The 22143-nt window shown below is 41.2% G+C and overlaps 1 protein-coding gene across 3 annotated transcripts in view; it reads left to right on the forward strand.

The window, feature by feature from the left end:
* The window catches only part of GFOD2 (Gfo/Idh/MocA-like oxidoreductase domain containing 2), a 52201-nt gene that overhangs the window by 12884 nt on the left and 17174 nt on the right, over positions 1–22143 (forward strand). Inside the window, exon 1 of one of the 3 annotated variants that reach the window (XM_058279846.2) lies at positions 4973–5054. The exons of the other annotated variants lie outside the window; for them this stretch is intronic. The gene's annotated coding sequence lies outside the window, so the exon portion shown is untranslated. Of the gene's footprint in view, positions 1–4972; positions 5055–22143 lie in introns of those variants that run through there. 3 annotated transcript variants of the gene reach the window in all.

The raw sequence follows: 22143 nt of genomic DNA on the forward strand, positions 1-22143 counted from the left end.
TGCCATGTCTAATCAAGCCTTCTCTCCGCTCCTCTGTGCTTACCTCCCGCGCTCCAGCATTAAAACTCCAACTGACTCATCTGCTTTGCTCTTTTCTCTGTGAGTTCCAGCCCATCAAGGGGGCAGGGATTCAATGTCCTACTAACATGGCCCAATCAAAGCCTTAATCATTATTTAATTAAGTAGAAGTGAAACCTCTGAATCCAACTGAATGCCCAGACCAGTTCACAAACATAATCTAATATCTATTTTTGGAATTCATACACAATATCAAACTGCTGCACAGTTTCAGTTCTGGGCATTAATCAGGTAGCTTGTATGCTTAAGATTTTAAAATAATCATTTATTTAAAACAAGAAAGGCAAAAAAGGAACTAAGTAGGAAGAACTGCATTACCTTTTAGTCAGGCCAGCAACTTTTGACCTGATTTTGTGATTCATTTGTTCATTTTTAAAGTTATTATTCATTCTTTTTTTTTTTAAGATTTATTTTTTTATTTATTGCCCCCCCCATCTGCTCTCTGTGTCCATTCACTGTGTGTTCTTCTGTGACCCCTTCTGTCCTTAGCAGCAGCACCAGGAATCTGTGTCTCTTTTTGTTGCATCATCTTGCTGTGACAGCTCTCCATGTGGGGGGCGCCGTTCCTGGGCAGGCTGCACTTTCTTTTGCACTGGGCGGCTCTCCTTATGGGGAGCACTCCTTGCGCATGGGACTCCCCTACGCAGGGGTCACCCCTGTGTGGCAGGGCACTCTTTGTGCACATCAGCACTGCACGTGGGCCAGCTCCACATGGGTCAAGGAACCCTGGGGTTTGAACCGCAGACCTCCCATATGGTAGGCAGATGCCTTATCCATTGGGCCAAGTCCGCTTCCCTTCATTCATTCTTGTTCTCATCCATTCATACTCATTCCATAGTCAATATTCACAGTACCTACTCAGTGCCAGGCACTGTGCTCTGTCCTGGTGGCACAGCAGGAGATAAGACAGGCAAGGTCCTTGCCATTGTGACATACTAAATAAATTATCCCAAGAAGTGTTTATGAACCCTGAAAACCAAAGCCCAGGCTGCTTTGGGAACTGGGAGGAGAGTCACATAACCAAGCCTGGTAGGCACAACCTCTCTGAAGAAGTCATGTTTAGTTTAAGTGGAGAGCTGAAGAAAATAAGAGACCCAGGAAAATAAGAAAAAAGTTTTTCAGGCAGAGAAAACAGGATAAAAATCTTCGAGCAGGATTGAAGAAGTTAAATGATGGCCAGCTGATAGCATGTTGAGTGCAGGGCTAATGGGTAAGTGGTGAGATACAGAGAAGAGCCTAACCCACACTAGGGAAATGCTTTGTGAGCCCCATCAAGGAATTTGGGCTTTACCCTAGGGGCACTTTTTTTTTTTAAGATTTATTTTATTTATTGATACCCCCCCCACCTCCCTCTTTGTGCTCACTGTCTGCTTTCTGTGTCTGCTCATCTTTTAGGAGGCACTGGGAACCAAACCCAGGTTTCCCATGTGGGAGGGCGGCACCCAATCACTTAGGCCATCTCCACTCCCTACTTGTGTCTCTCATTTGGTTTCCTTGTTGTGTCATCTCATTGTATCATCTCAATACATCATCTTGTTGCATCAGCCCACTGTGTCAGCTCGCTGTTTTGCTCATCTTTAGGAGACACTGGGAACCCAGGGCCTCCCATGTGGTAGGCAGGTGCCTAGCTGCTTAAGCCACATCCGCTTTCCCCTAGGGGAACTTTTAAAGGCTGAGGAAGGAAACGATCATGGCCAGAATTGGTGGGTGTTGGGAAAATCTAGGCAAAAGACAATGGTGGCTTAAATTAAAGCAGTAGATAAATTCAGGAAATGTTACGTTGTCCAATTGATTGGACAGAGTGATGTACTGGCTATAAGCCAGGGGGCTTCACTATAGCCGATTGGTTCCCAATGAACTGGTTAGGTTTTAGTCATTATCACTTGCCTTCCCTTCACACTTGTTGGTGTTTGACTGAACATAGCCCCTAGGTGCTGGATCATTGTGACCCTGCAAGATTTGGCACACACTTTGCTTCTAAGTTAAGAGGGCATTCCCTTCCTCAGCAGGTCATGTTGCTACAAAAGACTTGAGAGCAGCAGCTCATCTTCCTAATCCCAAGGGGCCCTCAAAGCTATACAGTTTTCATATACTTGTTTTTTTTCCTGAACCATTAAATAAGATTCTGCTCCAACTACTTAGGCCAGTACATACATTATCTCTCTAATAAATTTGTGCATTTCACAAGACCCTGCTGTTACAGATTTTGTCTAGGTTCTTGATTATGCTGCAGTAATGAATTTCAAGAGCACGTCGGGTGAGTTAGGCCAGTAATTTATTCAGGTAGGGAGGGAAGAGAAATGGGAGAAAATAACAGACCATGAGTCCCACTTAACTAAGTTCATGTGTCACCTTGGGTAGGTTAATGGTTGTTTGGCCAAGCAAGCACTGGCCTGATTATTACTGTAAGGGTGTTTTGTGGATTTAAATCATAGTCAGTTGATTCCATCTATGGCTAATTACATCTACAATCAACAAAGATTGCCTTCAGCAATGAAAAGAAGTCTTATCCAATCAGTTAAAGGCCTTAAAAGGGGAACTGATTATTTCCATGGTCAGAAGAATTTCTATCTCCACTTTAGCCAGCCAGCTTCTCCTGGGGAGTTCATCAAAACCTTCATTGGGGAAACGGACTTGGCCCAGTGGTTAGGGCGTCCGTCTGCCACATGGGAGGTCCGCGGTTCAAACCCCGGGCCTCCTTGACCTGTGTGGAGCTGGCCCATGCGCAGTGCTGATGTGCACAAGGAGTGCCCTGCCCCGCAAGGGTGTCCCCCGCATAGGGGAGCCCCCCGTGTAGGGGAGCCCCACGTGCAAGGAGTGCGCCCTGTAAGGAGAGCCGCCTAGCGCGAAGGAGAGTGCAGCCTGCCCAGGAATGGCGCCGCCCACACTTGCTGTGCTGCTGACGACAACAGAAGCGGACAAAAGAAACAAGATGCAGCAAATGGACACAGAGAACAGACAACCGGGGGAGGGGGGGGGATTAAATAAATAAATCTTTTTTTAAAAAAAAAACCTTCATTGGAGGAGAGTGAATGTAGCAGGTTGAGCACCTGCTTTCCATGTATGAGGTCACGGGTTTGATCCCCAGTACCTCCTACAAAAAAAAAAACAACAAAAAAACAACAACTCTCATTGGGGAGTAGATGTAGCTCAGTGGTTGAGCACCTGCTTCTCATGTACAAGGTCCTGGGTTCAATCTCTGGGATCTCCTTAAAAAAACACAAAAAACAATAATAAAGGAGTATTAAAGGGAAAAATGAAATATCTGTAATTGTACATATATATATATATCTCCATCCTGTTGGTTATGTTCCTCTGGAGAGCCCTGACTAACACAACTGTCAAATTCTAAATGTATTTGACAGATATCAGGTAGTTGATGCTACTGTGATTTATTAGGCATAATCTAGAGTTTTCAGCCAGATGCTTGAACACAGCATCATAAGAGAGTGTATAATCATAAATTTGAAGTTCTGACTTTTTTTAAATGATTTTTTATTTCTTTATCCCCCCATCATTGTTTTTGTACTCAGTGTCTGCTCTCTGTGTCCATTTGCTGTGTGCTCTCTGTGTCTGCTCGTCTTTTCTTAAAGAGGCACCGAGAACCGAACCTGGGACCTCCCAAGTGGGAGAGAGGCGCTTAATTGCTTGAGCCACCTCAGCTCCCTGCTTTGTTGTATCTCTTATTGTCTTTCCTCTTTGTATCTCCTTGTTGTGTCATCTTGTTATGTCAGCTCACTATGCCTGACTGTTGCACCAGGTTGCTCTCTTGCTCATCTCCTCCAGGAAGCACTGAAAACCAAACCCAGGACCTCCCATGTGGTAGGTGGGTGCTCAGTCACCTGAGCCACATCCGTTTCCCAAGAGGTCTTTTCTGAACACCCTATTCAAAATCGTCCAGTTATACACTTATAGCCAGGGAGAGCACCTGTCGGCTTATCCATATGTATGTTTGTTTAATGTCTGGCGGGAGCTCAGTGGCTTGAGCCACATCCGCTTCCCTGAATGTTTTGCTCTTCTACCTCCCTTTCACACTGAAGAAATGCTGTTGGATAGAGGCTTGGACACGACTCTGGGTGAGGGAGTATTTTTGAATCACAAACTGACTTTTTAATGACATGGGCTGCTGTTTTTTTTCTTTACTGAACTACCAATATTAGGGTTATAATAATTCAATCCTGGAGTGTGGGTAGATAGTTCTTACTCACATGGCTGTCAGAGTACAAGTACAGATATATCATTTATCCTTCTAATGCTTCTTTATTATTGTTTGTTTGTTTTTTTAAAGAGGTACCGGAGATTGATCCCAGGACCTTGTACGTGGGAAGCAGGCACTCAACCACTGAGCCACAGCCATTCCCCTAATGCTTCTTTAAATAATGTTAACTTATATCTGCCAAATGCTGTCATGGCATCCTGTACTTTTCCTTCATAGCAGTTATCTCAAGTTGTAATTATATATTTGCAATTATTTTATTGTCATATGCTTCCCACAGCTCCCTCTCCTTTGCCATTAGACTGCAGACTCCATGCAAGGAGAAACTGTATATGTGTTTTGTTCATCAAAGTAGCCTATTCTTTCCATAGTGCCTGGCCCATAGTAGGTGCTTAATACATATTTATTAACGAATCAACTTGCATAAACAGCAGGAGTCATTTTACACATAAGTACCTAAAGCACAGGCTATAGTTAGTTCAGCTAATGTCACAATCTGTTTGAAGAAGGTTTAGGGCCCTTTTCAATAACTAGGGCCCTGGCCTCTGCTGTCATCATAATGCTTTATATTAGCATATTGATATTAGGGTGCAATTACTGAAAAAATTTCATCACAGAAAATGATGTCTAATTCCAAAATTAATCTCTTGACACTGTCTCTTTGGAATGTTTCTGAGGGAACAGAAGTCTGCTTGTGGCCTCAGAGGAGGAGGGAGGCTTGCTCTGAGGATTCACAGCTGCTCATGCCGGGGAGCTCCAGGTATGGGGCTTGTTCTCTGGCTAGTCTAGTAGTGAATGACCTTGGGGAGGTGGGGAACGCATGACACTGAGTTATGTGCTGAACCCTTATTGCCCATCCTATAACCCCAAACTATTTCTCTACTTAGAACCAGTGTTAAATTTCCTTACCTAAATTGTGATTCAGAAGAACTTTCTGAATCCTCCATTCCTTATTATGAATTGTTCATGAGTGGTGAGTGCTTGGCTAACAAGTCTTCATCAGCTCTCCCAGCATGACGCGGGTCAGGGAAAAGTGCCATCTTCAGATACCCTCAGCAAGTGCCAAAACTGACTAGATCATTGGATCTAAGTTGGGAGTTGCTTACTCAGAAAACTTATTCTCTTGGATCCAGCCATTGTCTCTAAGCTGATGATTCCCCCAAAAGTAAGCTTACAGGATGTGTATTTTTCTTTAAAGGAAAGAGAATTTTAAATCATATATACTTATTTAGTTTGATAGACCTGAATTTGAAAAGTATGAATAGGTTGTTCTGTGAATGAAAACATAACATATTATGATTATAAATTGGGATATTATTTACATACAATTAAAATGCACAGATCTTGTATTCAGCTTGATGAGTTTTGATAATTGCATCACCATTAATCACCCCACAAAGCAGAAGTGTAGAACATTTCCATCACTCTGGAATGTTTCCTGTGCCCCTTTCCAGTCTCCCCTCCACACTCACCCCCTATACCATAATACCTTCTTGTCATCTGTCACCATAAATAGGATTTGCCTGTTCTCTACTTCATGTAAATGAAATCTTACAATATGAGGTTTGTATGTGTATAGTATGCCTGGGATCTTTCACTCAACATTGTGCTTTTGAGATTCATACATATTGCTGCATATATTTATAATTCATTCATTTTTACTGCTTAATGGTATTCCACTGTATGCCTGTACCATAATTTGTTTATCCATTCTGTTGGTGAAATTTGTTTTTTTCCGATTTGGGGTTATTATGAAAAAAGCATCTATGCACATTTATATAAATTTGGGGAGACATATGTTTTCATTTTCTTGGGCAGATACCTAGAAGTAGAGTTGCTGTATCATTGGGTTGATTTATGTTTAACTTTTAAGAAACTGTTAGTTTTCCAAAGTGATTGTACCATTTTACATTCTCACCAACAATATGTGAGTTTCATTTTTTCCATATTCTGTCCAACATTTGGAGTTGTCAGTCTTTTTTATTTTAGCCATGCTAAATGGGTATTTCAGTGCAGTTTTGTGGTTTTTTTTTTTTGCTTTTTTAAAAGATTTATTTTATTTATGTATCCCCCCCACCCCACCCCTCCACCCCTGTTGTTTGTGCTCATTGTCTGCTCTGTCTGTTCATTGTGTACTCTGTGTTTGCTTCTTCTTTATAGGAGGCACCAGGAACCGAACCCAGGACCTCCCATGTCAGAAGGAGGTGCTCAATCACTTGAACAACCTACACTCCCTTTCAGGGCAATTTTGCTTTGCATTTCCTTGATGACTGATATTATGGAGCACCTTTTAGCATGCTTATTAACCATGCATATATCTTTGCTAAAGAAATTGTCTTTTGACAATTTTAAACTTGAGTTGTTCATCTTTTTTACTGTTGATTGTAGGAGTGTTTTATATATTCTGGATATATATTCTTTGTCAGCTATATATGTGGTGAATATTTTTTCCTTGTTGCAGCTTACCTTTTTTTATTATTATTTTCAACTTTTTTATTAGAGCAGTTGTAGGTTTATAGAAACATCATGCAGAAAGTACAAAGTTCCCATATACCACCCACCCATGCAGTTTTCTCTATTAACATTTTGCATTAATATGGTACCTTTGTTATAATTGGTGAGCCAATAGTATAATTATATTAATTATAATCCATAGTTTACATTAGGGTTTATTCTTTGTGTTGTATAGTCCTATGTTTTTTATTTTTATTATGGTAAAATATATACAACATAAATTTCCCAATTTAACCTTTTTCAAGTATACAATTCATTGGTATTGATTATATTCGCAATTTTGTGCTACCATCACCACCGTCCATTGCCAAAATTTTTTCATCACCCTAAACAGAAACTCTATACCCATTATACATTAACTCCCCATTCCCTACCATTACCCCTGCCCCTGGTAACCTGTCTTCTAATTTCTAACTATGAATTTGCATATTCTGATTATTTCATTTAAGGAGCTCATACAATATTTGTCCTTTTTTGTGTCTGGCTTATTTCACTCAACATGATGTTATCATAGTTCATCTATGTTGTCACATGTATCAGAATTTCATTCCTTTATATGGCTGAGTAATATTGTATTGATCTACCACATTTTATTTATCCAGTCATTAGTTGATGGACATTTGGGTTGCTTCCTCCTTTTGGCAATGGCAAATAATGCTGCCATGAGTATTGGTGTACAAATATCTGTTCAGGTCCCTGCTTTCATTTCTTTGGGGTGTATACCAAGAAGTGGGATTGCCAGGTGCCATATGGTAACTATTAATTTTTTTAAGGTATCTTCTAATGAACAGACTTCCTTTTAAATTTTGAAATCCAGGTTATCAGTGAGGTAGCACTTTTTATGTCCTGTCCAAGAAATCCTTACCTACCAGCTGGTCACAAAAATATTCTCTGATGTCTTTTTTTTTTTCCTGAAGTAGTTTTATTGAGATATATTCACATACCATACAGTCGATCCAAAGTGTATAATCATTGGCTTCTAGTAAAATCACAATGTTGTGCATTCATCACTATAAAAAGTTTTAGAACAATTTTATTACTCCAAAAACTCTGATGTCTTTTTTTAGAAGCTTTATGGTTCTGGCTTTTATTTTTAGATCTGTGGTCCATCTCAGATTAATTTTTGTATATGGAGTGAGAAAGAAGGACCAAGTTTCATTGTTTTCCATGTGGATATCAAGATGCTATGACACCATATATTACCAAACATATTTTGTAATTTTAAAGTATATAGTTAGAAGGCAAACTATTATAGATACTTAACTAGTTATATAAATAATTATATAGCTTGGACTGAGCCACCACCACCTAGGCTCCATCCATCTGTAAACCTCTGAAGAGTCAGCTGCTTCTAATAGATTCAGGGAGACAGATCCTAAACCAAGTAATGACACTTGAAAAAACCTGCAGACAATCAAAATTATTCCTTTTTATTTTTGGGAAGTGGATTTGGCTCAACTGATAGAGTGTCCGCCTACTACATGGGAAATCCAGGGTTCAAACTCAGGGCCTCCTGACCCGTGTGATGAGCTGCACAAGGAGTGCTGTGCCACGCAGGGGTGTCTCCCGCGTAGGGGAGTCCCACGCGCAAGGAGTGCACTCTGCAAGGAACCGCTCCACTTGAAAAAGGCGCAGCCTACCCTGGAGTGGTGCTGTACACACGGAGAGCTGACAAAGCAAAAAGAGACACAGACGGCTGGTGCTGCTGACAAGAATGCAGGTGGACACAGAAGAACGCATGGTGAATGGACATAGAGAGCAGATAATCCGGGGGTGTGGAGAAGGGGAGAGAAATTTTTTTTTAATTAAAAAAAAAAAGTCGGGAAGCAGACTTGGCCCAATGGATAGGGTGTCCGCCTACCACATGGGAGGTCTGTGATTCAAACCCCGGGCCTCCTTGACTCGTGTGGAACTGGCCCATGTGCAGTGCTGATATGTGCAAGGAGTGCCCTGCCATGGAGGGGTGTCCCCCACGTAGGGGAGCCCCACAGGCAAGGAGTGTGCCCCATAAGGAGAGCCGCCCGGCACAAAAGAAAGTGCAGCCTGCCCAAGAATGACATCGCACACACGGAGAGATGACACAAAAGATGACACAACAAAAAGAAACACAGATATCCGGTGCTGCTGATTAGGATAGAAGCAGTCACAGAACAACACACAGCGAATGGACACAGAGAGCAAATAACAGGGAGCGGGGGCAGCGGAGGGGAGAGAAATTAAAAAAAACTATTCAAACCTCTTGTGTGGGAAGCAGGCACTCAACCACTTGAGCTACATCTGCTCCCAAAAGTATTCTTTTTTTTTTTTTTTTTTTTTTAAAGATTTATTTATTTATTTACTTTCCCCCCCTCCCCTGGTTGTCTGTTCTTGGTGTCTATTTGCTGCGTCTTGTTTCTTTGTCGCTTCTGTTGTCGTCAGCGGCACGGGAAGTGTGGGCGGCGCCATTCCTGGGCAGGCTGCTGTTTCTTTTCACGCTGGGCGGCTCTCCTCACGGGCGCACTCCTTGCGCGTGGGGCTCCCCCACACGGGGGACACCCTTGCGTGGCACGGCACTCCTTGCGCGCGTCAGCGCTGCGCATGGCCAGCTCCACACGGGTCAAGGAGGCCCGGGGTATGAACCACGGACCTCCCATATGGTAGACGGACGCCCTAACCACTGGGCCAAAGTCCGTTTCCCCAAAAGTATTCTTAAAGATATACTGAGAGGTATTTAGAATGAATAAAGGATAGCATGACAGAGAAAACCTAACTACTCAACTCCTATTTTATATTTCTCCTCTCATCAAAAATCTTAACTGGAAAGAGCAGGTTCAGGGAAAGATAGACTCCCAGTTCTCAATGAGTTTAATTCCCCTGGTTCATTTGAATTACATCCAGAGTCTGAGAACGTTAGCAGGTGACCATGCTATGTCCCATAGACTAGTGCCAATAAATTTGAAGCTTTGTGGAGCAGAGGGAGATGCCAGAAGATGGATGATACATACATTTTTTCTAGTTTTCAAAAGGTGGGAGAAGTTAGATTCTACCAGCTGTAGATATTTGAGCCGGATGCTGATTCCTCAGAAAAATGCTAGAACATCTTATTGAACAGAAGCTCTCTTGAGTACTTGGAAAAAGAACTGCCGGTGACCAGTGAAAGGCAAATGGGTGTATAAAGGACAATATCATCTAACAAATATTTATTAAAGTCTAAACTCTATACCAGGTGCCTAAACTACAAATATGAGAATGATCTGGTTTCTGGCCTTGAAGAGATCATAGTGAGTCTGACAGTGTATGTGAGTTTGGTAACAATATGATCATTTTTATTACATTTTTATTATATTTCCTGGATTAGTTGATCCAGGGGTATGTCAAATACAAATATTGTTTATTTGGATGTCACTGCTTTTTGTGTAACCTCTCATCCCATTGGGCAAGAGGAGAAAGGAGAACTGGTATAGTTCTGTGAAATTGTAATTTCTTGAAATGCTAATCCAAAGAATGATAGAGCCCTCATCTTCCTCATCTGTAAAATGAAGATGATAGTAGTAGCTGCCTCATGAAATTATAACAGTTAAATAAGATAATGCCAGTAAAGCACTAGACACAGAATGTATACTCAATAAAATTTAGCTATTAGTATTTTATTATTGGCTTGAAGTAAAAACATAGGCTGCTGATCAGATTTATAACTGACACAAAGCTGATGGTGGTGGTAAATTTTCAGCTGTTTAAACAGCTGCCCAAATTGAGCTAAATGAAATTTATTAGACGAAAAATGTAAAATACTGAACTTTGGCTTTAAAAGAAACTACAAACTAGCTATACAAGTACAGAATCCTTATAGGACATGTGAAAATTCCTACTATGTGTCAGTAGGATGGACATGACTGTCAGAATTATAAAATAGATCACACATCTATGGCCAGTTCACTTTTTTTTTTAGGAGGTACTGGGGATTGAACCTGGGGCTTTGTACATGGAGGCAGGTACTCAACCACTGAGCTACACCCACGCTCCAATGAGTTGACTTTTGACAAGGGCACAGGTCCACTCAATGGGGAAAGAATAAGCTCTTCAACAAATGTTACCAGAAAAACTGAATATTCACATGTGTAAGAATGAAAGTGAACCCCTACCTCACAACATATACAAAAACCAACTCAAAATAGATCAACAAGGGAAGCAGATTTAGCCCAACAGATAGGGTGTCTGCCTACCACATGGGAGGTCCAGGGTTCAGGCCCAGGGTCTCCTGACCTGTGTGGTGAGCTGGCCCACGTGCAGTGCTGATGTGCGTAAGGAGTGCCCTGCCAAGCAGAGGTGTCAAAAAAAAAAAAATAGGGCAACAACCCAAACATAAGCGCTAAAACTCTTACAAGAAAAATAGAAAACATCATAGAAAATCTTCAGGATTAGGCAATTTTTAGAGATAACACCAAAATCATGAGCAACAAAAGAAAATATAAATTGGAATTTGTCAAAATATAAAACTTTTGTACATCGGAGGACTTTGTCAAGAAAATGAAAAGATCACTTACAGAGTGGGAGAAAATAATTTAGAAATACTATCTGAAGGGCTTAATATCAAGAATATAAAAAAAAAAAAAAAAAAGAATATATAAAAAACTAAAAACAACAAAAGACAACCCAATTTAAAGGTGGGCAAAGGACTGGAATAGACATTTCTCCAAAGAAGATATACAGATGGCCAATAAGCACATGAAAAAACGTGTCATTAGGGAAATATAAATCAAAACCACGATGAGGGAAGCGGTTGTTACTTAACTGACAGAGCGTCCACCTACCATATGGAGGGTCCAGGGATCGATACCCAGGGCCTCCTGACCTGTGTGGTGAGCTGGCCCACACGCAGTGCTGCCGCATGCAAGGAGCACCTCCTGCAAGGAGAGCCGCCCCACACACAAAAAAGTGCAGCCCACCCCAAGAGTGGTGCCACACACGGAGAGCTTACATAGCGAGATGGTGCAACAAAAAAACAACACAGTTTCCTGGTCCTGCATGACAAGAATGCAAGTGGATACAGAAGAACACACAGTGAAAGGACACAAAGAGCAAACAACGGGGAAGGAGAGAGAAATAAATAAAAATAAATCTTAAAAAAAAAATGAGATACCATTTCACACCACTAAAATGGCTATTTTTAAAATAGGAGGAAAAAGATTTTTTAGGGAAGCGGACTTGGCTCAACAATTAGAGTGTCCGCCTACCACATGGAAGGTCCATAGTTCAAACCCAGGGCCTCCTTGACCTGTGTGGAGCTGGCCCACGCAAAGTGCTGTGCCATGCAGGGATGTCCCCTGCATAGGGGAGCTCCACACGCAAGGAGTGCGCCCCATGAAGAGAGCCGCCCAGCATGAAAGAAAGCTTAGCCTGCCCAGGAGTGGCACCGCACACACAGAGAGCTGATGCAGCAAGGTGACACAACAGCAACAACAACAATAAAAAGAGACATAGATTCCTGGCACCATTGACAAGGATATAAGCAGACACAGAAGAACACACAGCTACTGGACACAGAGAACAGACAACTGGGGCGGGGGGTGGGGAGGAAGAGGAAAGAAATAAATTTTTAAAAATAATCTTTTTTTTAAAAAATGACTTTTTAAAAAAAATTGTTTTTAAAGGATTAAAAAAAAAATAGAGCAGAGTGGTCAAGGATACAGAGAAATAGTAACTCTTATACATTGTTTGTGGAAATGTAAAATGGTACAGCTGTTGTGGCAGTTCCTCAGAAAGTTAAACATAGAGCTGCCATATGACCAACAATTCCACTTCTAGGTCTATACCCAAAAGAATTGAAAGTGACCTCAAAAACAGGTATTTGTATAACAAAGTTCGTGGCAGCATTTTTCACAATAACCAAAAGGTAGGAAGAACCCAAGTATCCATGAACAGACAAACAGAATGTGGTATATCCATACAATGGAATATATTATTTGGCCATAAAAAGGAATGAAATTCTGATACACTGTGGCAGTTTGATATTATTTATGAATTCCAGAAAAAGAGATACAGATTATGTTTGTAAACTGGTCTGTTCTTCTGGGCGATACCCTTTGATTGTATTCAAAGGTTTTGTATTTACTTGATTAAATCAAGATTAGGACTGCGATTTGACCATGTCATTAGGGTGGCTCAGGGTTGAGTCCCTGCCCGTTTGGTGAGCTATATAAATGGACACTCAGAGAAAAAGGCACACAGGAGAAGATACAGAAGATAGAGAACCTTGTCAGTTTTGATCCTGGAGCCCTGGAGAAAACCAAGCCATTTTCCTGATAGTTTGCAGCTAAAGAGGCCAGAGCCCTGGGCAGCTGGGAAGGTGTGGAAAGAAATGAGCCTTCCAGCCTATAGCTGAGATCAGAAGAAGTTGGACCCACAGATCCTTTAGAGGAAGAGGAAGGCTGAACCTTCGCAGAGGGCAACTATCTTGCTCCAACATGGGGCAACAGACTTTTGTGAGGAAGTATCTCTTATGGTACCTTGAGTTGGACTCTTTAGGCCTTGTAACTAAGCTTTTACCCCAAACAAATAACTTTTAAAGCCAACAGATTTCTGGTACTTTGCGTCAGTACCCCTTTAGCTGACTAATACATACATACTATAAAATGGATAAGCCTTGAGGACATGTTGAGTGAAATAAGCCAAACACAAGGGACAAATATGGTATGATTTCACTTAAATGAAATACCTAGAAAAAGCAAATTCATAGAGACAGAAAGTAGATTACAGGTTACTGGAGGTCAGGGGGTCAGAAATGGGGAATTATTCCTTAATGAGTTCAGAGTTTCTGCGTGGGGTGATAAAAAAAAGTTTTGGCAATGGATGGTGGTAATGGTAGTTAAAATAGGAAAATTCGTGTTGTATATATGTTACCACAATAAAAAACTAAAATGAATTTAAGTCTCCTTAAAGAAGTATAATATCCCGAGGAAGAAGGCCAGATTATGTTCAGGATATCGTGCTTCATAGTAGGAGACCTATTTCAGGGGGATGTTGACAAACCAGGGGCAAACAGCCTTGGCCAGTGGGATAGAGAGTGTTAGGAAGGCCTGAAGGAATTAGGGTAATTCAGACTATAAAGCTTTGCTCAAAATTCACTACTTAAGACAAACATTTATTTCTTATGATTCTTTGGATGACCTGGGCGGTAGTTCTGGTTTGAGCCAGCCCTGCTGGGGCTGGATGGCTTGTCATGGCCTCACTTGCGTAGCTGGCCTTTGGCTCAGTGCCAGCTGGGACAGTAGAGATGACTTGGTCACATGTCTGTCCTGATCCAGCAGGATGGCCCAGGCTCACTCACATGGTGATGGTTCCAGAGTTGCCAACAGTAACGAGAGCAAGCCTCAGTGCATAAGCACTTTTCAAGCCTCTGCTTGTGTCATGTTGTTCATGTGCCATTGGCTAGAGCAAGTGGCATGGCTAAACCCAGTCAGTGTAGGAGGTGAGTGACTAAGGGTGTGACAACAAGGAAGGGAATTATCGTTGCTGTTTTCCAGACAATCTTTTACCATCAAGAAATTTAGAGGAAACACAAGAGTTTAATTAAAATCATCTTAGGCAATTTCAGTGTAGAAGTGAGATAATAGATGAAAGTTTCAAGAAGGCAGATTTCAAGTCTATATAAAGAACTTTCCAACTAAAATGGCCCCCTAACAGAGGTGAGCCATCTGTGATGAGAGTAACTTGTCACTGGATATGTTGGCGAGACTGTGTGACGCCTCGTCTCCTGACCCATTCAGACCTGCTATATCATCTCCAGGAAGTTTTTCCTGCTTGCACATTGCCCTAACCCCTGTAGTTAATGATCTTCTCCATGCCACACCCAGGTTTCTGTTGCTTTATCTGTCATACCATATAACAAAGTATGTGCCTGTCTTGTCAATGAGATGGGTTCCTTGAGGGCATGGATGACATCTGATTCGTCATTTCAGTGTCTATATCTGCAAGAAATTGTGTTCCCTCCTTGGGTCGCCTCCTGGTGGCCAAATAACTGTGGCAACTCCAGCCACAGAATCCGCCTTCTAGGCAGAAAGAAGAGAGGAGAAAGAGAAAAAATAGGTGCCTACCAGTTTGAGATTGCTCCCTTTAAAGAACTTTTTCAGAAGCGATACCAGTCTTTTTTTTATTTATGCCAGTAGACACACCCCTTTGCAACAGAGGCTATAAAATACAGATTTTAGCTCAGTGTGTTGTAACCCCCAACATTGTAAAGAGACTGTTGATAGCAAAGAAAGATTCATAGGCAACTTTTCCCCAGGATCTGATCCCAGTGAATGAATGATCTTTGAAGTAATGGCTAACTCCAGAATTCCCAGAATCTGAGACTGCTCACAAACAGTGAAGTAGGGTGGTGTTCTTTTTCCAAAACCCTGCTACCTTCATGACTGAGGAATATGTTTACTCATCGAAGATTGTGGCCTTCTCATACAGCCATTCCCAATGCGATGGTCAACACTGGACAGTGGCCATCATGTGTGGTGGTGGTGCAGGCAGTGGTGCAGGTGGTGGAACAGGCAGCGGTTGTGGTGGTGGTACCAGGCCTGCTCTGTCTTAATAATTAGGTAGTATGTGTCCTTCTGCTTTTTTCTTCTAGAAGATTGTTTTTGCTATTTTGGTTCCTTTCTCCTCCATATAAATTTTAAAATCAGCTTGTCAGTTTCTACTAAAAGTTTTGCTGGGATTTTTTAAATTGTGATTGTGTTGAATCTACAAATCAATTTGAAGAGAAGTGACATCTTACAGTATTGAGTTTTCTAATCCATGAGCATAGTATTTCTGTTTATCTTCTTTGGGTCCTTTCCTGAGTCCCTTGCAGTTGTTTGTTTGTTTAATGTTAATTTAAATTAGTTTATCCTACTTTATTATTTTTATTTCTCTCCCCTTCCCTACCACCCATCTCCCTGTTGTCTGCTCTCTGTGTCCATTTGCTGCGTGTTCTTCTGTGTCCGCCTGTATTCTTGTCAGCAACTCCCGGAATCCGTCTCTCTTTTTGTTGCATCATTTTACTGCGTCAGCTCTCTTTGCAGTGCCATTCCTGGGCAGGCTGCACTTTTTTTGTGCTGGGCAGCTCTCCTTATGGGGCACACTCCTTGCACGTGGGGCTCCCCTATGCGGGGGACACCCTTGCATGGCATGGCACGGCACAGGACTCCTTGCACGCATCAGCACTACGCATGGGCCAGTTCATCACATGGGTCAGGCGACCCTGGGTATGAACCTTGGGCCTCCCGTGTGGTAGGCGGATGCCCTATCCATTGGGCAAATCCGCTTCCCTTGCATTTTTTAACATATATATATCTCATATATTTTGTTAGATTTATACCTAAGTTTTTCATGTTTTTTGGTGCTATTGTAATTTTTTTAGTTTTCAATTTCCAATTGTTTATAGTTAGGATATAAAAATACTATATAGTTGTATTTTGACTTCGTATCCTACAACGTAGCTAAATTCACTTATTATTATTAGTTCTAGGACTTTTTTTTTGTAGCTTCCTGAAATTTTTTTGTAGACCATCATATCATCTCTAAATAGGATTTTATTTCATCTTTTGCAATCTGCATGCCTTTTTTTTTTTTAATTAAAAAAAATTTTTTTGGCCTTATTGTACTGCCTAGGACTTTCAGGATGATGATGAATAAAAGTACCAAGAGTGGACATCCATGTCTTATTCCCAATCTTAGAGGAAAAGTAGTTTTTCACCATTAAGTATGGTATTAGCTGTAGGGTTTTTTTTGTAGCTGCCCTTTCTCATGTTAAACTCCCTTCTATTCCTAGTTTCCTGAGAGTTTTGAATGGATGTTGGATTTTGTCACATGCTTTTTCTGCAACTATTGATATGTTTACATGGTTTTTCTTCTTAAATCTTAATATGGTAAATTATATTAATTGATTTTAGAATGTCAAGTCAACTTTACATTCCTGAGATAAACCTTTCTTGGTCATGATGTATTGTCCTTTTAACACATTGCTGGATTCAATTTGCTAATATTTTGTTGACAGTTTTTGTGCCTGTATTCATGAGGGATGTAATTTCAGTGTCATTTTTTACTTTTCCCTCTCCCCTCAAAATCCCAAATCCTATTGATAGCTATCTCATTTTATTCCTTCTGTCAGACCCTCCTTATCGCTAAGCAGATACCCTAACTAGTTAGTGTATATCCTAAATGTTAACTCCACTTACATATTTCTGCCAAATAATAATTTTTTAAAATGGTGGTGTAGCCACCACACCAAAGGGTTCACTGAAAAGTCTGTAATAATCAGATTATTTACCATGGTATGAACAGGGTAAAGGAGACCAACAAGACACTGTGTATCTGATAGTGTTAGTACCCCAGACACAATGGGGAAGGACTGGGGACATTGACCTGAACCCAGCAAAAGCTCGGAAGTTTCATCATTAGGAGCGGTGGTGTTTGGTTGATGAACATAGCACCTGCCAGAAGCACAGCCTGGCAGGAAGAAAGGGCAGAGAATAAATACCTTGGCCTTGCCTCTTGTCTCCCATCTGCTCCTGGTGCCTTCCACTGGCTGAACCCAGCTGGAAGCTCGGAGGCCTTGGGAGCCCTGGTAAGGTAGCCCTTAGAGATTGGCCTTCTGACTTCCGAGGCACAGAGCAGGGCAGACAGAGAGTGGGGGGAGGGAAGAGGCAAAGGATTGGACAAACACTCCATTTTTCCAAAGTCCCAACTCCTTAGACTAGACTTGGTGCCACCTGTTCTGGTTGCTGCTCACCTTTCTGACTTTTAACCGAAGAAGTTGTCTTATCACCTGTCTGTTTCCCACGGCTTCCCTGTTGAGCCCTCAGTAAATGTGTATTGGTTTGAGTGGAGGATCTGAGGTAAGCAGCTGTCAAGCCAGATAGAGTAAATTTTCCTGCTTCACACTCACCATTAAGGACGAAAGAAGAGTTGCTTCATACACACAAGGGTTACATGATGACTGTTTGTACAGAGTCTCGGAGAAACTAAGTAACCTGCCCAAGGTTTCAAAGCTGCTTATGGCTCGTCTGTCACACAACTAGCTGTGGAACCTTGGAAAAGTTATCTAACCTCTCTGAGCTTGTTTACTTATTAATAAAACTGGATGTTGATTATTATTGAAATAGTGAAAATGCTCTAATAATGATTGAAATGATTAATGCACAACTATGTGCTTATACCAGATACTATACTTTGGATGAATTTGTATGCTTTATTAATATGTATCAATAAAATTGATTTGTTTAGGAAAAAAAAAAACAGATTGCCTGGATTTAGAAAACTATACTGCATGTTACACTAAGTACTACCTGATCTTTTTCATTGCTCTCACTCTAGGAGTATAATATGTTATCCTCACATTCCTACACAGTTGTTACTTGTTTTTTCTTAAAAAGGTGACAGCTATCATAGATAATAGATATCTTAAAAAAAAAAAAAAAAGGCCTGTATAGTGACTTATTATATGCCAGGCCCTGTTCTAAGTGCTTTGTACACATTTAATCCTTAACTTCCTATGGGGTAAATACAACTATCTCCATTTTGCAGATGAGGAAACTGAGGCCAGAGAGGTTACTAAACTTACCTAGGGTCACACAGTGGGTAAAGTAGTAGAGCCAGGATTTGAACCAAAGCTAGGCAACTCTAACTTCTGTGCTGTACTACCTTCCCCATAACCTGTAGCCTCATCAAGTTATGTACAGTTGTCCTACTAAGGCACTTTCCAGCCTTCATTCCTGACCAGCATGTCGTAATTGGAATGCATGTGAGCTTGACAGGGCTGGGTTTGTGGAGGTGTTTGAAGTGATGTGCAGTAAACTTGTAAGGACATTAGGGGCAGGAGGTAGAGAAATGTTAAGGGTGAAAAAGGTTGGCCATTGAAATAAATGAGGAAAACCAGCTCTACCTGCTTGGGCAGGAAATACCTCACCATCAAACCTGCCTAGCTTCATGCCATCTGGCTACCTTTGAGTCAATGGCAGTAAAACAAAGGTTATTAAAAATCTTTCTAATCCATTCTGTTGTTTTAAGCCACCAATGCAAGCTTGTATCTAAATATAACTAGAGGGTGAAGGAATGAGGTATGAGAGAGGAGGCCTTGTGCCCAGGTCATGAATTTGGAGAAGACATGGACACCCTAATTTATAGTTGCTATGACTCACTCCCCTGGCCCTGACTGTCATGCATATATAGCTGTTGGTAATTAATTACTCTTAAAAATTAAGTAAACTCTGACTTACCTCGTGCTACAAATATGACGCTTTCAAGCTTCCGGAACAGCTATGACCCATAAGTAGCCACAAAAAAACCTGTAAGTGCAAAAAGGGACCAAAATAGATGAAGGGGTTCCAGGACATAAAAATTATACAAGATACTATGTGACTGGCCTAACTAGATGGAAAGCCCCCCTTCTTTTTTTTTTTTTAATATGTTTTAAAAACAGTTTTAATTTTACAGAAAAATCATGTAGAAACTAGAGTTTCCCTCTATCCTATCTCCGCACATAGTTTTCCCTATAATTTACGCTTTGCATTATTATGATAACATTTGTTAAAATTTATGAGCCAATATTATAATAATTATATTATTAGTTTACACTAGGATTCACTCTGTGTGGTACAGTTCTGTGATTTGTTTTTAAATTTTTATTGTGATAACTAACATATACGCAGCTTAAAATGTCCCATTTTAACCACTTTCAAGTATACAACTCAATGGTGTTCATTGCATTCATAATGTGTGCTACTATAACCCCCGTCCTTTACCAAAACTTTCCCATCACCCCAAACATAAATCCTATACCTATTAGGCAATAACTCATCATTCCCTACTCCCATCCCTGCCCCTGGTAATCTGTATTCTAATTTCTGACTCTATGAATTTGTACATCTTAATTATTTAATGTGAGATCATACAATATTTGCCCCTTTGTGTCTAGCTTATTTCACTCATAATGTCTTCAAGGTCCATCCATGTTGTAGCATGTACCAGTGCTTCCCTTCTTTTTACGGCTGAATAATTTTTCCCTTGTACAGATATACCATATTTTGTTTATCCAGTCTGCTGTTGATGATCCCTTGGATTCCTTCCATCTTTTGTCTATTGTGAACAGTACTGCTGTGAGCATCAGTGTGCAAATATCTGTTTGAGAGCTTTCAATTCTTTTGGAGAAAATGTGGCATTGATGAGGAAAAAGTGGCCATGGTGGCTGCTGGGTGTGGGGAATGGGAGGAAGAGAAGAGATGTGGAGGCATTCTCGGGACTTGGAGTTGTCCTGGGTGGTGCTCCAGGGACAATTGCCGGATGTTGTATGTCCTCCCATGGCCCACAGGATGGAACATGGGAAAGTGTGGGCTATGGTGTGGAACACGGGACATGGTGGGCAGCGATGCCCGGAGATGTATTCACCAGACGCAATGGATGTGACATGATGATGGGGGAGAGTGTTACTGTGGGGGGAGTGGTTGGGTGGGGGCGGTGGGGGTGAATGGGGACCTCATATTTTTTTAATGTAATATCTTTTTAAAAAATGAATAAATTGAGTAGAATTTGGAGGAAAAAAAAATTCTTTTGGATACGTACCTAGAGTGGGATTACCAGGTCATGTGATAATTCTGTAATTAACTTTCTAAGGAACCAAAGACTATTTTCCATAGTGGCTGCATCATTTTACATTCCCAGTGATGGATCCTGTTTCTCCATATCCTTGCCAACAACTTCTTATTTTCCTTTTTTTTTTTTTAGTAATAGCTCGTTTAGTGGGTGTAAAATGGAATCTCATTGTGGTTTTTTGATGTTTTGATTTGCATTTCCCTTTTGCCTAGTGATGTGGAGCATCTTCTCATGTGCCCCAACATCCCCTCTTGATGTATTTTCTTGTTCCTTTTTAGCTACATTGTCCACCCTTGTTTCCTTATTTTCCATAGACAATCATTATCATGCATTTGGTGCGTATCCTTTTGTTTAAGATCTTGTAAAATGTATATTTTTGTTTTCTTTATATAAATAGTATTGTGTAATGGAACTCAGTGAGTCTCTTCAGTCCTCAGTCTGTTTGTTCCATCCATGTGACTGTATTCATATAGTATTGCTTCTACTTTTTGAGGAGGACCCCATGGTGTACATACCCCACATTTATCCTGCCCACTCCCCCAGTGCTGGACTCTGGCAGAAAGTTGGGTGAATCCCAGAAAATCATGTCCATGATCCATTCCTGTGGGTATGGATTGGTTTGCTTCAGTTGAGGACCTTTGATTAGATTACAGGACCCAGAGTGGGTCTTGACCCTCCTGCTGGAGTCTTTTATAAATGGTGGACTGAAAGCAGAGACACAGAGAAAAAAGCAGAGACAGAGAAATCCTTGAGGGGTCCCAGAGACTAGCAGCACAGGAGGAGGCCCCTGAGAGGCTGCAAGAGATAAGGCCTGGAGGAGAGGGGAGAGACCTCGGCAGAGACCAGCCACCATCGAGCCTTGCCAGGTGGTAGGAGTCCAGGATTGCCAGCAGCCGACCTGACAGCATCTTTGATGGTGCCTTGGTATGGACATTTTCACAGCCTCAGAACTCTAAGCTTTTAATCTAATAAAGTCCCATTAGAAAAGCCAATTTGTTTCTGATATTTTGCATTGGCAGCCTTTAACAAGCTCAGACCCCCAGATTGTCCCCAACTCTGCACCACAGACTTGATGTCATAAACATCCCTGTACCCCTTGGCATCACCATGAGAATTTCTTTGGGATGATATACAAACACACAGACACAATCAGAATTTTTGGGTCATAAGGGTACATAGTTTTTATTATAAATAAGGCTAGATTATTGCTTTTCAGAATGACTGTACCAGCCTGTATCACTACAAGCAGCAGATGAGGAAAGGACCTAGTATGTTTTCAAAGGGTGACTTTGGTGTTTCGTAGAGGGATGTGGCCATCAGTAGCCAGAGACAGCTGTAAGGATACCAAAAAAATGCTTTGCTGCACACAGTGAGTTCATTTATTTATTCATTCACTAATCAGTGGAAGGCCTGCTGTGTTCATGGCCCTGGGGACACAAAGAGGAATAAGTTACAGTTTCCGTTGCCAGTATACAGAAGATGCAGAGGGAGCATTTCCCTCTGCCTGGGTGTGGGTGTCAGGAAGGGTTTCCAGAGGAGTGAAGACTTGCAAAGTAGATGGGAGTCCCAGGAGTTCATCAGCTCAAAGAACACAAAGGCTGTTCTATGCAGAGGGATCTGCAGCAGGTTTGTTGTGGTGGTTGTTTAGCAATGGATTTGTGTTGAAGTTTTTGTAATTCTAAAAGTATGTATTTCTCTTTTTTTATATAATTTGTTTTTAAAGATAACTGCATGCC

This window comes from Dasypus novemcinctus, chromosome 18, assembly GCF_030445035.2.
Source record: "Dasypus novemcinctus isolate mDasNov1 chromosome 18, mDasNov1.1.hap2, whole genome shotgun sequence".
Lineage (NCBI taxonomy): Eukaryota > Metazoa > Chordata > Mammalia > Cingulata > Dasypodidae > Dasypus > Dasypus novemcinctus.